The sequence below is a fragment of the Dipodomys merriami genome, unplaced genomic scaffold (assembly GCF_024711535.1).
Source record: "Dipodomys merriami isolate MVZ:Mamm:240054 unplaced genomic scaffold, mDipMer1.0.p SCAF_290, whole genome shotgun sequence".
Classification (NCBI taxonomy): Eukaryota; Metazoa; Chordata; class Mammalia; order Rodentia; family Heteromyidae; genus Dipodomys; species Dipodomys merriami.
In genome coordinates, this window is record NW_027204382.1 from 127,631 (window position 1) to 145,952 (window position 18,322).

The following is an 18,322-nucleotide window of genomic DNA, read 5'->3' on the forward strand; positions in this document are numbered from 1 at the left end:
AATCCTAGCTACTTTAGGAGGCTGAGATCGGAAGATATGAGTTCGAAGCTATCCTGGGCAAGAAAGTCCGTGAGACTCTTATGTCCAATTAACCACCAAAGAGTTGGAAGTAGAGCTGTGACTCAAATGGTATAATGTTAGCCTTAAACAAAAAAGCTAATCACACACACACATACACGCAGACACAGACACAGACACACACACACACACACACACACACACACACACACACACACACTCAAATAGGCAGAATAGGTATGGATCATCTTAACTTCTCCCCTGGAAGTTCACCTTCCTAGCAAATTAATGTTGATTTTAGCTTATCCCTGATAGAAAGTGTTTCAAATTCCTGTATATTAAAAAGGCAAATACAGTTTTAAAAATAATAAACGATTTCTTTAAAATACACTTTGGCACACAGTGTGCAGTCAAAGAGTAAATTTTAAATAAACCTATCATAATTCCAAGTTATCTACACTAGCAATCACAATAACTAGTATTTATACATATACTTGACTAAAATATACCCTAAGGAGAAACAGGTCTATTGAATGGCTTAAAACAAACTAAGAGGACTGTTCAATTTCTACTTAAATTTTTTTTGTTTTGCATTTTAATCATTAAATGGAAACAACAAGTTTTGCCTTTAAAAGATGATTCTACCAGTGGTTTTTAAATTGCAGCAGGCTGAAGGAGTAGAGGGCAGATATACAAACCTGCTCAAACAAAGGAAAGGAGTCTTTCCTTCTCACCATCTTCCACTTTTCTCTGGGAGGGACAAAGAATGGGAGCGAGTAACAGCTGTCGGCCAAGGACTCTCACTTCTGCTCCGGTCTGCAGTGGATATCTGAGTCTGGGGCTATAGCAGGGTGTGGAGTGCATTGTGCCTGCTGGCCCAGGAGCTGCTAGGGAGGGAGTGGCCATGCAGAGATCGGCCATGCAGGGCTGGGAGCCGCAGAATGCAATGCAGAAAGCAGCCAGTGCACTGTGCAAGCCAGGCAGGCGGGGATCTTCCCCCGACTGCCCTGGGGAAACCCAGCTCGCAGCTTACAGGAATGGCAGCAGGGGTTCTGTCCCAGCCAGCTTTAAGTTAAAAAAAATTTTTTTTAAAGATTCCTCAAGTATGCCAGCTTATCATCTTACAGCATTACTTTTTCAGCGCTGTGTGAGATCGTTGGTAATTGTAAACAAAGAGTAAGGGCAGAGGCCAGATGTTAGATAACTGAAGTCAGTGGGAGAGCGGTGGAGAGCCAGGTTGGGCTTCCATTATCACACTCAAGTAAATTATCTTGCTGTCTGTCCGTGCTGGAGACAAGAGCAGAAAACAAATTCGAATTTTAATTTTAATCTTCCAAGAAAGCATTAGCTTTTTCTTTTTAGCACTTAAAAGAGTTAGTTGAACAATACCATTCAGGCAGGATTGTTATTACTAAGTAATAGTACCACTGAGATTTGTAGGGGGCATTGCAGTTTTCAAATGTTCTCATGAGCTTTATCCCTCTGACTCCTGCAGCCAACGCCACTTTGTGAAGTATCATCTTTCTCTTTTTATAAGTGAGGAGCCAGAATTCCAGGGTTTACAGCCTGAGTAAGGGCGTACACTGCCACATACTAGAGCTGGCTGCTCCAGTATTCCCTTCACTGTGCTAGAAGCGAACACGTGAATAACTTCTAGCTTTCTGGTCTTCTCACCTTTTTCTCCTCTCTGTACAGAAAACCATAGTCTGAAAATAAAGCCCACCTTATGACCATTTCATGTTACTCACAATAACAAAGGACACCCTTCTAATGACCTTAATCATATAATAAAACATTATTGCTTAGAATCAGTGGTAGGTTTTTTTTTTTCTATTCAGTATATTTTATTTTGGTTTCCAGTACTGGAGATTGAACCTAAGGTCTTGTGCATGCTGAGCAAGTGCTCTGCCATTGAGCTTTAGCCACACTTCTTTTCCTTTTTGTTGGTACTTAGGGCTTTGTGCTTACTAAGCAAGCAATCTTACCATGTGAGACATATGTCCAGCCCTTTTTAGCTTTAGTTTTTTGTTGTTGTTGTTGGCGTCGGGGAGCAGGGGGGAAGAAAGGGGGAAATAGGATCTTATGTTTTGCCAGGGCTGGCCTTGGACTGTGATCCTCTTACCTATGCTGGATCACAGATTCTCACCACCATGCCTGGCTTGAATGAGATGAGGTCTTAAAACTTTTTTTTTTTTTTGTCAAGGATAGCCTGCTTCTCAAGTAGCTGGGATTACAGAAGTGAGTCATGGTACTGGGCCCTTTAAACAAAATTGAACCATGATCTCACTACATTACCACAGATGACCTTAACCTGTGCCATCTTTTCGCCTCAGCCTCAGACCCTTGAGTTTTTAATGACCATTAAAAAAAATCTAGAGTATAGCCCTTCAGAAGGAAAGTGAAACTCCAGTTAATTTCAGAGACTAGGACCCACTTCCACAGCGAAGGCCAGTGTGTTCCAAGCTGGGCACAGCGACTCACACCTGTAATCTTAGTTATTTAGGAAACTGAGGTCAAGGAAGATCAGATTTCTAGTCAGCCCAGGGATAGAGTTCTTGAGGCTCCATCTCAACCAACAAAAAGAAGGTGTAGTGTTTTGTTCCTGTCATCACAGCAACATCAGAACTGTAATTAGGTCAACTTGCAACATAAACTTGAGACCATGTTAAAAGATAAATTAAAAAAATAAATGGATGTTAAAAAATAAGCTAAAGCAAAAAATGCCGAGAGTGAGGCTCAAGTGGTAGAGTACCTGCCTGGCAACCTCAGGCACTGAGTTACAAGCCCAGGACTACTAAAACAAAATAAAATACCCAACCAACCAAACAAGAAGCCTTTTGTATATGTTCTTACATGATCTCTCTCTCTCTTTCTCTCTTTCTCTCTCGCTCTCTCCCTCTCTCTCTGTCTCTCTCTCTCTGGTCGTGGGGCTTCAACTCTGGGCCTGAGCGCTGTCTCTGAGCTCTTCAGCTCAAGACGAGCACTCTACCACTTGAGCCACAGTGCCACTTCCAGTTTTCTGGTGGTTAATTGGAGATAAGAGTCTCATGGACTTTCCTGCTCAGGCTGGCTTTGAACTGTGATCCTCAGATCTCAGCCTCCTAAGTAGCTAGGATTATAGGTAAGATGAGCTACCAGTGCCTGGCTCATGATCTCTTATTTGTACGAAAAATGATAATCCCTACCTCTTTGGAACCTTTAGAATAGTATTATCCAAGCTCCATAAAGCTGAAATAGATAGATGAAAAGCAATCAAATTACAATTGTTAGAAATTAGGTTTCTTTGGCCCAGAAGGCGAGAGAAGTTCCTAGAAATTCTAATGGAGAAAATAATATATTACTCATACATTGTTAACCAAGTTCAGCTGATAACTTTTAACTTCTGGGAGAACATTTTCAAAGAGCTAATGGTGAACAAACCACATTTCATCATCATCTGAGAACTGGGAGAGCCTTTCTGGATATATCCTGATATTCCAGCAGTCTCTTAAGTCACAATGAATTGATAGGGAGTATAGGGTTGATCAGAATAATTACAAGTTCCATCAATTATAGGAGATCACTTTGCCAACACACTCTGACTGAATGCCTTATAGATCTAATTTGTGCCAGAGTTAATCTCTGCTCAGTAGTTTCTTCCAAAGCTGAACAAATTATATTGTGTCACCGTATCAGTGGATGCAGTATTCTTCATAAAGTGTTCATTTGTACACAAAGGCAATGGAATAGTAAGTTTCAAGGGCAAACCCACCTCCAGTAAAGCAGATATGGGAATGGGAGGAAGCTGTTATAGACTTCCTTTTATAGGAAGAGAAATTTCCCTTTAATCAAAGAGCTGCATTTAATTTCCTCATCATCTGTTTGTTTCAGTTTTTGCTTTGTAACTAACTTCTATTCCTTTTCTCATATATCTGCCACTGAACCCTTGAACCGCAGCAGAACTTGATTTTCTATAAACAGGTAACTGCCCTCACTCAGCTCTCCAGAGCCTGAGAACTCATTGGAATGAGTGGGGATTACCTTAGATCTTAGACAAAGAGATCTTTGCAGTACCTTTCTACCACAGTGTCTCTAGTTGCCTTCAAATACAAATATAAATGGTGCATATGGGAGCTTTGCTAAGCCCTTGAGGTCCAACCTCCCTTACCACATTTCTCTCAAGTTGCTTTTTGTTTCATTTTAGTAATGAAGACCAAAGTTGGATTTCAACAACAATCCTTTTTATAGTTGTAGTTTTATGAAGTGTGATATTATTTTCCCTCTTACACGAATGCATAGAAGGGGGAAGGAGGAAATTCCATAGGTCTTGAGGCAACAACCTGTTATTACATGGGACTGAAATTTTCAGTTCATTACTTCAGTCTTCAAGGAGAAGCCTCTTTGTCTCTCTCTTTTTTAGAGATAGAATCTTTTGTGAAGCAAAAGATGGCCTTGAACTTATAATCTTCTTGCCTCAGCCTCCTGAGTGTTGAGATTACAGGTACAGTATAATACCATAGCTGGCTGCATACCTTATTGAAAGTATCAGAAATCTATCAATGTAATTTAGGAGTGAATCTGAGATATGTTGGTTTATAGGATCTAAAAGAGACTCAGGCCATCAAACTATGTGGAGGGAATAACACATGTGGTCAGAATTCTCTTTTTCCTCTCTACCTGTTTCTATGTATTTGGTTTATACCTTCTCTTGAAAAATACTTTTCTTATGGCTAGAAACATGGTCTGTGTACCAAGTTTTAAAATTCTAAGCAAGGAACTCATGATCAATATGGGTATCCATCCTTTAGTCATGTGCTTACAGCCTGTGGATGTGAGCAGTTGTATTTCAGGATAAGAGATGGTTTCTTGCATGTATGTTTATATCAGCATGCAATGTCTAGGTCTAGTGCCTTCACATGCTTGGGTAGCCAATGGTAAAAAATTATATCTATATCTATATCTATATCTATCTATCTATATATATATTGCATGGGGGTATATATTTACACACAAATTTAATTGAAGAAAATTTTTGTGAAATAATGCCCACCCTCACTATATTCAAAGTATTCAGATACTTTTTCTCATACTCATTCCATTGTAGTTCATTTTAAAATAATTCTAATTATAACTTAGCTCATTGATTTCATGAGTCATTAATGGACAGTTGATCTATGGTTTGAAAACTACTGTGCTAGACATTAAAAGTAGCAGTGAAGTTTATATTAAACAGATATTTGGGCATTGGGTATTTATTAAGTCTTATCGAAGAAATGACTTACAATTTAGAAAGATGCTAAATTCTCAGAGGGTGACAAATACATGACATGAACACCCTTTTCATTCCCCTAGTGTATGTGACAGCACCCCTCTTACTGAGGAATATTCTGGAGCTACTCCCCAGCCCTTTGTAAAGTTAAGTAATACAAGTGACATACTCTTATCAGGCCCTCAGTTAAAGATTTACCTTTTGCTTAGAAATGCTGAAATCCTGTGGACTTATAAGTTTTCCCAATGCGCTTTCAGTTCTCTCTCAAATCATCCACACAGCTTTCTTAAAAGTGTTTGTGGCAGAAGAGCAGCAGCTCTTCTGATTGTAGTATTGCTGGTAGAATGGTTAGTTTCTTATTCTTTCTTGTAATCTTTTCTTGTAGATGATGACAAAACGAAGGGCCCTCGTTGTTGTTGTTGTTGTTTTTTATAGTCAATGGAAACACTTGAATCTGTAGCCTTCCATCTCTTCAAGATTCCAAAAGAAATAACATCTCCTGAGTGAGACAGAGAAGGCAGAGAAGAAAGGTTGAGCACTTTTCTGCTGGTAGTCAAGGCCCATTGAGATGCTAAATAACTGATGAGCATACAGTGCTGTGGATCTAACTATGAAATGTAACAAAGTTAGGAATAAGGGAAGATTTACAAACAAGACACAGAGTACTGACAATAACAGAAAGATGGATAAATTTGACTACTGTTGATGAACAGTAGTATTCATTAAAAGACAAATTGAATAAGCTAGTTAGAATGTAACAGACAACTCATAACCAGGATATATAAAGAACTACTGACAAGAATTGGGCTGGGAAGGTGGCTCAGTGGTAGAGCACTTGCCTTGCATGCTCGAGGCCCTGGGTTCGATTCCTCAGCACCACATAAGAAAAAAGCCGGAAGTGGCACTGTGGCTCAAGTGGTAGAGTGCTAGCCTTGAGCTGAAGAGCTGAGGGACAGCGCCGAGGCCCAGAGTTCAGGCCCCACAACCGGACCCCCCCCCCCAAAAAAAGAATATAAGCCAGCACTTGGTTCCATGGGAAGCAAAGGGTTGACAGTATCTGGTCAGCTGGAAAGAAGAGAATCTTGTGGCCTACTAGTTTCATAGTGGAGTTTTTACGTGCTGATTTCACTCTGCACTCAATCTCCTTTACATTTCAGAATATTTGATAGCCTCAATGAACTTTGTGTTAATGTAGGTTCTATCTGTTATCTACCATATTAACTAATAGAAAAAGTTGAAATTCATTTTTTAAAAAATCCATTATGTGTTAACATAAATACCCGTTTTGATATCTGAGATCAAGGCACGGCCTTTGTGAATGTGTTGTACCATGAGCTATACCTTAAGTTCAAGTAATATATTTTTTATGAAACAGAACTGAACTTTACCAAAACTATTAGTGGAATCATACTGTTTTATTGTCTTTTAAATCTATGGGAGGCAGTTGGATGCTCACAGCTGTGTGTGTGCGTGCCAGTCTGGGACTTGAACTCAGGGCTTGGTCTCTATCTGTGAGTCATTTTTGCTTAAGACTCATGCTCGCTCCATCATTTGGGCCACAGATCTACATCTTGATTTTTGGTGGTTAATTGGAGATAAGAGTCTCATGGACTTTCCGGTCTAGGCTGGCATTGAACTGTGATCCTCGAATCTTAACCTCCTGAATAGCTAGGATTATAGCCATGAGCCACCAGTGTCCAGTTCACACTTGCTTTTGCATTTAGGTGGTTGTCATGTACCCTTTGTTGAAACATAGAATGAAAATGTGGTCTCAGGCAGATATGTAGTTGGTAAAAGTAGGAATATTTTCATTATCTTTCCACGTAATTGTGGATAGTCTTCTTTTTTATGCAAGTAAAATTTGATAAATGGTATTTTGGAAAGTTTGTGGCAATGTGAGACCTGAAACTATACCAATGAACTCTTAGTTATTTGTTATATTACTTGTGGCTTATTTTGTATATTGAAAGGTTTTTTCTCATGCATGAATAGTATACATTGATTGTTTAGAAAATACTGGTTACTGAGCTAAGTAGGTTTTTCTGTGGTTGAAATAATGCATTATGTTGTATGTGTGTGTGTGTGTGTGTGTGTGTGTGTGTGTGTGTGTGTGTGTGTGTGTGTGTATTTATTAGTAATACTGGAGCCACGTACTTGGTAGACAGGTACTCTACCAATTCAGCCATATCCCCTGTAGCCCTTTTTGCTCTGGTTATTTTTGAGATAGGGTCTTGTACAGGCCAGCCTGCACTGTGATCCTCCTATTTTACTGTTCTTGCACAGCTAAGAAGACAGTATGTGTTACCACACCCAGTTTTTATTAGTTGAGATAGGGTCTCAAACTTTTTGCCTGGACTAGTCTTAAACCAAGATCTTTCCTATCTCTGTCTCTCAACTAATAGTGTTATAAGTAAAAGCCACTGTACTTGGCACATTGTACAGTATTAAAATGTCACACTTTACCACTGATTCATTAGAAAAGTACTATGAATTGGGAAGCTATCAAGCTTTTAGTGGCAGATACAAATTTTCTGAAATTCCCATTTCATTTGAAAGCCCAAATTTTATTACTGGCACCAAAACTGTGACAGGCTTATTGTCTGCCAAATCTTCAAGTCTGAATAACCATGTCTTGTGTGACTGTCATGCCTTTAAGCAGAAGTGGTCTCCTGTACTTGAAAAATCAGCTCCATCTGGTTTAGAGGCAAACATAGGCAATGTACTTTTTCTCCAGGCACCCTATGAACCCTGGTGTGGCACAGATGTTTTCTGTATGCCCTCCCATTTCATCACAGAGCACTGAAAGGATGTATACTCAGGAGAGAGGACTCCTAAGGGAAGTGCTTCTCCTTATTACCCTGTCTTCTCCTGTCATTTTGAAGTAACCCAGCATTTCTTTAGGCCTAGAAGTGAGGGGTAGCCGTAGTGCTATTTCTGCCTTTGCGCATGACAAGACCCCAGAAATCCCATCCACCCAAATATTGTCAGTGAAAAATGCAAGTAAAAATCTTAGAATTATAGTGAAAATAGTCTTAGCTTTGTGCACCCTCTGAAAAGGTCTGGAGATCCGACGCCCAGAAGGTCCTGGCCACCCCTCCAGACCCCGCTTTGAGAACTGCTGGCCTAGATCATGCACACAGCTCTTGTGCACCGGGATCCACGCAGGCCTAAGCCAGTGGGAGCAGGGGCTGTGATGGCAGATGGTACATGTCTGGAGAGCTTGAAGACACATCAGGTATTGATATTGTGCTGTGTCTTGGCATGGAGCAGACATTTGTTCTGGAATATGTAAATCTATCCATCAACATTTGTGTGCTTTTCTAAGTCTGCTAACATTTCCTCCCTCCCCCCCCCCCCACTTTTTATAAGCCTGGAGTTTAACTTTTTAAGCTTGTTAGCCTCCAGCTAGGTGAGGTATAGTACTGAGAAGAGAGGAGTCATCCTCCAGTCCTTCCCTCCTTGTTGTATAAGGAGGATTGGAGTTGAACCTTCTCTGCTTTGAGTGTGGTAGTACATGTCAGTAGTCTCAACTACTTCCAGCTACTTGATATCTCAAGGAGGGGATTGTCTGAGTTTATAGTTCCTGAAGTGATTAAAGATGATAAAGTTGTTTTTAATCTAAAAGTTTATGCAGTGTTCAGTTATTTGAGACTCAGGAGCCCTTAGCATAGAGGTTGACCTCAAACCATTATTTTCTGGAAGGGGCAGGACACGAAGGGGAGAGTAAAGTCACCTTTAACTTCCTTGTATGATTTTGCTGTTACTAAGCCATCAAAATATGTTGGCTTGATAAATGAAATAAATAGTAATAAATATTATCTTATGGTCATGCTTCTAGGATTTTAGGGCATGGGTGACTTGTTTCTTTTTTGTAACACTGAATTGAGCATACAGATTTGAACACTTCCAGGTACAGGAAAGATCAGTGACTAACATAATTAATTCAACAGCAAAGCCAGCCCTGGTCTAGAGTTTGTGACTCCTAGATTTAGCTCTTCCCACAAAGCTCATTTCATTGTAAGCCATTCAAGATAGTCGTTGAAATCTGGTTATGTTTATCATGCCTCATTGGCCACCTTGCTGCACTCTAACTCCCCATTATATTCTCTTCTGTGTGTCTGCACTGGGCTTCCTTCTGTTCTGAGATTTGGAATGAGAATTTAGGAAAACATAAAGAATGTGGTGGTGTATGTCTGTAGTCTCAACTACTCTCCGCTACTTGGGAGGCCAATGAGGGAAGCTGGTCTGAGCTTAAGAGTTTAAGACCTGCTGGGACAACATAACAAACAAAACAAAACAAAACAAAATGTAAATACTGAGTCCATTGAACTGTGCTTTCTATGCTACTGAACGTAGCCTTCAACTTGCAGCTAGGTTCCTACGTGAGAGCAGCATTTGTTCTTCATTTATTTGCTGTCTGGGTGACTGCGTAGTGGTGGAATTGGGCGGCAAGTGAACATGGTCAGCTTTCAGTGGTCCTGATCTCCCATCCAGAATGTCCTCTGGGTCATTGGCATTACTTTGCACTGGTGTTGTGGTGAAAGCATGTATGCTCTAAAAGAATAATTGTAGAATGCGAGCAATAAGTAGGCAAGGCTTGATGGGGCTGTGCGGTGTGTGTGGAATGGAATCCTAAAGTTTGTTGGTTGAAATGGACATGTAGTCTTCCCTAGAGCAGCCAAGAATCTCTGACAACAGAGTGAGGACAAAAGAAAACAACTTTAGGCTATTTTTATTGTTTGCCTTGGAAAATTTTTCTCCTCTTTCTTTGCTTCCACCTCTTCCCATCCCTCACCCTCCTGCCCCCCCCCCCATCTCCCTCTCTCTTTGTTGAGCTATCCCAGGCTTATGATCCTCCTTCCTCTTTTTTTTTTTTTTTTGTAAAGATACTATACAGAGGGGTTACAGTGACATGAGTGAGGTAATGAGTACATTTCCTATTGGACATTGTTACCCCCTCCTTTTTTTTCCCCTATCCCTTTCCTCTGCTAGTACTGGGTCTTGAACTCAGGGTTCTGTCCCTGAGCTTTGTTCACTCAAGGCTGACACTCTACCTAACTTGAGCCACAGTACCACTTTTGGCTTTTTGGTGGTTAATTGGAGGTAAGAGTCTCATGACTTTCCTGCCTGGACTGGCTTCAAAGAGTGATCTTCAGATCTCAGCCTTCTGAGTAGCTAGGATTACAGGCATGAGCCACCTGTGCTCAGCTCCTTCCTTAGCCTCTTGAGTGCTAAAATTACACATGTTCACCATCAGGCTCTTACTTTTTTCTTTAGTCATGCCAGTACTGGGGCTTGAACTCAAGGCCTAGACACTGTCCCTGAGCTTTTGTGATCAAGGCTAAAGCTTGAACCACAGTTCTGGCTTTTTGGTAGTTAATTAGAGATAAGTGTCTCATGGATTCTCCTGCCTGGAATGGCTTTGAACCTTGATCCTCAGATCCACAGCCTCCTGGGTATCTAGGATTACAGGCATGAGTCACTGGCACCTGGCTTGAATTTTTTAATTTTTTTTTTTTAAGTATGAATTACCTTTGTTAAATGTTAGTATGCCTGAGTAAATAAAAACATTTTTAGATATTTTAGACTATATTTCACAAGCCAGATCGAGATTCAGTGGATAAATTTTCTTCATCAAACCCTGTCAGGTTGTTATTTGTGAACATAAGGTCTTAATTTAAGTGTTTAATGAATGAAATATAATAAATCTAATAAATAGATTTTCTAATTGCATTTTTCCTGATGCATTTCAAATAGGGCAGTCTGCAATTCCAAGCAATCCCTACATACAAATGGCTGCTGCATTGCCCCACTTTCCCCTTCTAACCAGGCCCAGATGCTGCAGCTGCAGAAGGCACCAGCAATGCTTACAGAGGATGAGAGCATCAGAGTGGAGGAAGGAGGCAAGTTAGGGACACAGTCACCAAGAACAGACCTCAGGAGCAGAGCCATCTGTCCCATTGTGATGCTTTCCTGACCCCTTGTCCACTAACCAGAGGGTTTTTTTCTTCTTACTTGCTCTTGTCATGAGCCACTGCACAAAGTAACAAGTTTAGGGTAACATATGTCTTCTTAAAGTGTAACAAAGAGGTTATACAATATAGCAGGAGCTTCGAAATTAGGCAATACCACTCCCCAGCTGTGTGACCTTTGGACAGGTTGCTTCACCTCCCATGCCAAGTCTGTTTTATCTTCTGCAAAGACACTGGGTTAGCCTAAGAGTTAAATTAAGATATGTATACATTCAGCATACATGACCTCTTGTAGGACTTAGTAAGATCTTGGCATCTAGAAGCTGTTACGATATATGCAAACCAAGAGAAGGCTCATTAATGATCCACGCAGTGGAACTTAGTTTTATGACAATGCTTCATTCCAGATTTCTCTCGAACTCTATTTCCTGGGGAACATGGGAAGGAAAGTAATAAACTTTTAGCATTGGAAATTCTAGGGAAGAGGCAGGTCGAGGTAGGGAACTTAGGAGATTTTGAGCATTGTTTGGACCTGCAAAATGAGGAAGGGGTCCTAGAGATGTGGGTAGGTGCACTCTGCTAGCCATAAACCACATGCTTATTGTTGCTGGGACTGTACTATTAGGACTGTATTTTGCTCTCTGGCTGTGCATTTAATCACTTGAGGAGTTTAAATTTAACAAAACAAAATAAAACAAAACACATGCTTGGGCCCTGCCTAACCCATCAAATCTGAATCTCGTTGGTGAGACCCAGCAACAGCTGTAACATTTCAGGTCTTGTGAACACACAGGGTGGGGAAGCTCTCAAGCTCTGAACACTTGGAGTAAGGATCTTGTGAAAGCCAGCCTAGACCCCTGTCCCTTCCTACTTCTACATGCATATGAGAGTGTGTACACACACATACACATGCCCGTGCACGCACGCACATACACACATGCACTCTTACCTTCACTGAAACTTAGACCTTTGCTGGTTCAGCAATTAGCTGTGTGGAAGAGATGTTATTGTTAACGATTTTAAGGTGGAGAGAGATTTATTAACCAATAGTTAGACAAGTGGAAGTATAAACTTTTATGCTGGTGCAGAGAAGACACGGTGTCTTGTTAGTGCCAGCAGGGAAGGCTTTCTGAAGGGAGCGCCATTTGAAGTACATCTTTAAGAATAAGTTGGGTTAGGGATGGTGCGAACAGGGAAAGGCATTCCAGAGAGAGGGAATGTTGGGAGAGAGCCACAGAGATGGCATAGCTCAAGGCATATGTAGGCAGTAATGACTGGCTGTGGGTGGCTAGAACAGAGAGGCTATGAAGGGGGAGAAGTTCTGGATTTAAAGGGTGAAACAGTAGATGGACCAAATGGGGAGATGGGGTTTGGCAGGTTGATGCAAGTGTTGAAGAGGAGGGTGATGTGGCCATTGAGAGCTCTGTTAGTAAGCTAAGTTCGATGTAAGCAGATAGGACTGGAAGCCGACATGTTTTCATGGACACATGTCTTCTCTGAAAAAAAGAGGCTGCTTTGTAAGGGCGTGAGGGCCAGTTTGTGGTGAGTGTTGAACAGAGTGATTGGAGCAATGCACAGAGAATGGGAATGAGAAAGTTCATTCCTTACTCCACCACCTTTACCTAGTACCTGCATGCTATTCTGCAAGATCTATGTGGGCCTGACTCAAACCACTGTGCGGGTTATTCTTAGAGATGTAAAGCACAGTAATAAAAAGCTGGAAAAGTATCCTGAAAACTACAGTTTGAATTTAGAAAATTGGAAAAGTTGTTTAAATAAGATGTTGCCATTGCAACCTGCTTAAAACTGCTGATTTCTCCTAGATTATTTCTAGAACCTGGCAGTTACAAGACTTGTGGAAAACTTAAGTTCTTACTTCCTGGATCTCATTCTTTGTCAACATTCTTTTTTTTCTTTTTTTCTTTTCTTTTTTTTTTTTTTTGTGTGTGTGCTGGTACTGGGGCTTGAACTCAGGGCCTGGGCACTGTCCCTGAGTGTTTTTACTCAAGGCTAGTGCTCTACCAATTTAGCCCCAGTTCCAATTCCATCTTTTTTGATAGTTAATTGGAGGTAAGAGTTTCACAGACTTTGCTGCCAGGGCTGGCTTTGAACCACGATCCTCAGATCTCAGCCTCCTGAGTAGCTAGGATTACAAGTGTGAGCTACTGGTGCTTGGCTATCAGGTAATCTTTACCTAATGTCCTAGGCAAATGAACTTTGGAAGACTGTGAGTACATTGTTGGACAAAGTAGGGTAGCACTTGTCATCCCAAGCTACATGGGAGGCTGAGATTAGAAGGATCATTGTTCTAGCCAGACTGGGCAGAAAAGTCCATGAAACTCCATCTCCCTGAAAGGGAAATTGGATGTAGTAGTGTACACCTGTAGTCCCAGGTGACCAGGAGCTTTAAAGTAGGCTTTTAGCTAGGTACTAGTGGCTCATGCCACTAGATCTCAGGCTGAGATCTGAGGATTGCATTTCAAAGCCAGCCCATGAAGGAAAGTTTATGAGACTCTTTATCTCCAGTTAACCACCAAAATGCTGGAAGTGGAGTTGTGGTTTAAGTGGTAGAACACAAGGCCTTGAGCAAAAATACTCAGGGACAACACTCAGGACTGGCATGTGCACACACACACACACACACACACACACACACACACACACACACACACACACACACATATACACACACAAAGATAGACATATAAAACACAACTGGATCCAACCTTGGCCAAAGCCAAGGACCATCTTAATTGCAGTCTGAGTTGAAGCCAACCTGTAGACATGAACATGTGATAGCTGTTTTAAGTACTGAGCATCAGAATAATTTGTTAGTGTAATTTTAGAGGTAGCTCACAAATACACTGCCTTATATCAGAGAAAGCACACTGTAGAAAAGTAGGTAAAAAGGAATAGACAATAAGCTAATATTTAAAAATTATGTAAGGGGGGGACAGGGAGAAGGGAAGGGATGGTAAGGGGAAACAAAGGAGGAGGCAACAATGCTTGATAAGAAATGTACTCATTACCTTGCCCACGTAATTGTAACCCCTCTGTATGGTATTTTCACAATAAAAAAATTACGTAGACATGGGTTTCTCTATTTTATGTGGTTAAAAAATAAAGGAGGCAGATGGTGGCATAGGTATGTGTCTGAGTAGGTAGTGAGACGATATCTCTAAATAAATAAGATCCAACTGTCATTTTCTTGTATTTCTCTATTTTTATAGTAATTTACTTAATACTGTGAATATCTTACTATGTTTATAAATCATGACTAACCAGCCAATTCCCTAATGTCAAGTTACATATTTTGTCTTTAGCACCTAAAGACATGCTATGTGATGTATTTTCTGCATGTGCCTTTTAGCTTTTATTCAGCTATTTTCCTAGACTAGATCCTAAAGTGGATTTATTAAGCTAGAGTATAGTATCTTTTATGTACTCATCACAGTTACTTTCTGAAAATAAGTAATTTATTTGTCTAACATTTTAATGATAATATACCTAAAAAAGGAAATTTTAAAAATTTGACTTTAGTTTTTATATTTCAACTTGACAAAACTATTCTATTAATTTTAGCATCTCATAAATATATCTAAATCTTTATATTAAGTCAGTTTGTTAGTTTGTATTGTCTAAATAGGCCATAACTCTTATTGTATATATATATATATTATATATATAATATATATATATATATATATATATAAATCTTCACATATTACCTTCTCTGCTCTTCACTATCTCTAGGTTTTTATATTACTAGGTTGTTAAAACTACAATTCCCTATAAAATTCTAATTTTCTTTTCATCATAATGTGCTCATCAACTTAATAATATATGTCTCAGAGTCTACTTTATAAAATTTTCAGTTTGTGTCTAGACATGTCTTTGTTTCTGTTTCTTGTGTGTGTGTGCGTGTGCGTGCACACATGCCCACACACAGGTGTGCACATGCTGCTACTGGGGCTTGAACTCAGGGCCTAGGCACCACCCCTTTCACTCAAGGCTGACACTTAACCACTTGAGCCACAGCTCTGTTTCTGGCTTTTTGCTGGATAATTGGGGATAAAGAGTCTCATGAACTTTCCTGTCTGGGTTAACTTTGAATCATGATCCTCATCATCTCAGCCTCTTGAGTAGCTAAGATTTCAGGTGTGAGCCACTGGCATCTGGTTTCTTTTAATAATTTTTAATTTTCTTATGTCAGTAGTGAGGCTTGAACTCAGGGCCTCACTCTGTCATATGGATTTTCTGTTCAAGGCTGATTGAGGCTCTACCGTTTGAGCCACACTTCCACTTCCTCTTTTGATAATTTTTGAAAGGAGCTGCCTAGTTCTTATGTGAGCTAGTATACAGAGAGCTAGATATTAAAGTAGCTTATTCTTTTAAGCTGTAAGTTATTTTGTGTTCAGGTAGATATTTTTCCAAGGACTTATTTTCTGTATGTTATACATAGCTTTGTTAAAGCTAAAATAAGCTTTGTGGCTTAGAATAGCTGCCTGGCCCATTGGTGTCTGCCACCCAGTTTTTTTTTTCCCCTCAGCCCATCCTATTCATTACTCTCAGATTAATTTTCCTAAAACACTGCTTACTGAAAAACCTCACTGGAAAACCTTAATTGACTCCCCATTTGTAGATGAATGGAGCGTAAGCTTTTCTCCTTGGTGTTTCAGCCCTCTGACAAAACATGCCTTTGCAGGCTCCAGAAAACCACTGGTGAGGCTATCAGTGGCCCCGGTGGCTTCTTATCCAGATTCACCAGGTCAAAATGTTCACTCCTAATTAAAGGTGCCACTGGCCAGGGTGAGTGGGCACTGGCACTGCCAGCGGGCAGACATGCCAGATATCCCACCCACCCACAGCTCAATTCATTCAGCCTGAGTCCCAGGAGCCTCTCAGCATATAGGCTTCTTCTGTCAGTTTGTGTCTAATAGTGTTATGAGAGCAGCTGTGGTCTGCATACATTAATAAACACTAAACTCACGTTAGCACTACTGTTGTATAGTATTACTAGTAGTAATAAGGTCACAAACTTCATGGTCAGGCACATGTAGGCTCACATTCCAATTCTGCCCCTTTTCTTCCTAGACCTTCTCCAAATGACCTAATTCTTCTTTATATACCCTTCATCACTTAACAAATAGTTCCCATGGAGAAGACATTAAGTATATTCTCAATTGTGCATAATCTCATCCATTTTTGACATTTGGCCACAAGTATTATTGACTTTTGGATTCTGATTTGCCCACTTAGCTACCTTCAGGAGTCTCTTCCCTCTGAGCTTTAACAGCGTGTTGTCAAGATTGGAAGGTGGAAGAAGCTGGAGGAGGCACAGGACTTGTAGGGACTCTGGAAGTCCCTGTCATCTGGAAGCAGCCTAATGGGCTCTACTGGGTAGGAGGGAAGAGATCCGGCCAGGTAAGAGCTGGCTCAAAGAAGGCAGGAGGTTCAGCCTCTATCCCTGTGACTAGGAAGAGGCCTTATCCTTGGGCTTTGTGACATTTAGCCCTGTGGACTTCATCATTGGACTTCATCATCTCAAAGGCATGACCTCATTTGATATGCTGTTTTCAAGGGGTTCTTTTCTGTGCTGTTTGTCTATTCTGCCTTCTGCCTTCCAACTTGCAACATGACAGTGTCGTCGTCATCATCGTCGTCGTATTCTTTGTTCATGCTGCCACACTTGCCTCTGTGGATTTCACACCTATTCCCTGAAGGATCCTTTTATTTAAGTTTTCTCCCAAGAGGAAAGTTAGGTGTGTGTTAGCCTCTATTCTAAAAACTTGGAGATTAACCAGAGTTCTGATCTTCCTGAGTAAAACAAAATACTTACAGTTGCAGTTTTGATTTTTATTTCTATTAACACTTTTTATTTCTTATTTCTCTTGTTAACACATCTGTGTGTATTCATTTAGAAAATGTAAAAATATCAAAATATGAAAGAGAATATGTTAAAAAATAAAAACCAGGCAACATTTTGCTGCTTAGTCATACTCACTTTTAACATTTTTATAAATGTGCTGCTTGGTGGGTTTTTTTCCCCACAAAGTTAGAATCTAGCCATATAGACTATATCTTAATTTTATTGCATGAGTTACAAGTATCTGTTTTTAACAAATAGTAGAGGGAAGGAGGTGTGGCTCCAAAAGTAGACTGCTTGCCTAACAAATGCAAGGCTCAGAAGTTCAAACCCCAGGACCACCAAAAAAGGCAGGGGGGAGGAAGGTTGTGAATGAAAAAATGAGACTTTGTGGATGCTGCTAGCAGTTTAGTAAGTATTTATTACTAACTCATTTCTTAAGTTTCCACACAGCCTTTCATCCAGATTCTATTTACAAGTCTTGTCTCAGTCATGTAAAGAAGAATAATGACAAAGGCAATGCTTGACAGGGAGTTTTGAGGTGATTTCCTCTGTGGATGGCAGATGCTGGCCTTTGAGTCCTGGTCTGTCATTTGAGTCCTCTTACTGAAAACAAAGCTGGCTTTGGGCTGTGTACTACTGTATGTGGTACTTGATTCTATATGTCCTTGTTTTCCACATGCCTTGCCAAATTGGTTTCCTGACCATGACCTTGTAGTTCAGCATTTCCTCTTCCCTCCACCCGTTTCCTGCCTTCCCTTTTGATCATCAGGACTTTTTTCCCCCATGTGAATCCCATGGTTGTGATGTGGTAGCCAGCCTACAGTCAGGCAGCCCCACCCCAGTCTCCTGAGATTCTTTTTGGAAAAGGACCCTTTATAGGTCTATACTTGATAACTGTACTATGAAATCACCACACAGTATAAAAATACCTTTTTCTTTCTACTTATTTCTAGTAGACATTGGAACAAATAAACATCCCTTTTCTTTATTAATTCTGACACTGGCTTTGCTCTTTAGCATTTTTAACTGTAACCCATATGTATGGTACTACTGCATTTTATCCAGCCCCAGCCTCTCCCCTCTGTACTTTTAGGACATCCTTGGTTAAGTGTAATATTCTCATTTTAAGCTCAACCCATCTGAAATGAAAGTCACTATCTTCTTGCACACTGCTTGTCTTTTTGTGAAGTCCCAGTATAGTGACTCTTTCAGAGC

General features: G+C 40.4%; 1 protein-coding gene and 1 long non-coding RNA gene across 3 annotated transcripts in view; one reads left to right on the forward strand and one right to left on the reverse strand.

Moving 5' to 3' along the window:
• LOC138839041 (SERTA domain-containing protein 2-like) overlaps positions 1-18,322 on the forward strand; it is a 117,016-nt gene that overhangs the window by 21,359 nt on the left and 77,335 nt on the right. The gene's annotated exons all lie outside the window — the stretch shown is intronic.
• On the reverse strand, positions 654-16,684 carry LOC138839043 (uncharacterized). The gene is made up of 3 exons (XR_011375819.1): positions 16,502-16,684; positions 5,465-5,765; positions 654-1,305 (listed from the first exon to the last, which is right to left on the reverse strand). It is a non-coding gene; the product is annotated as an uncharacterized lncRNA (long non-coding RNA).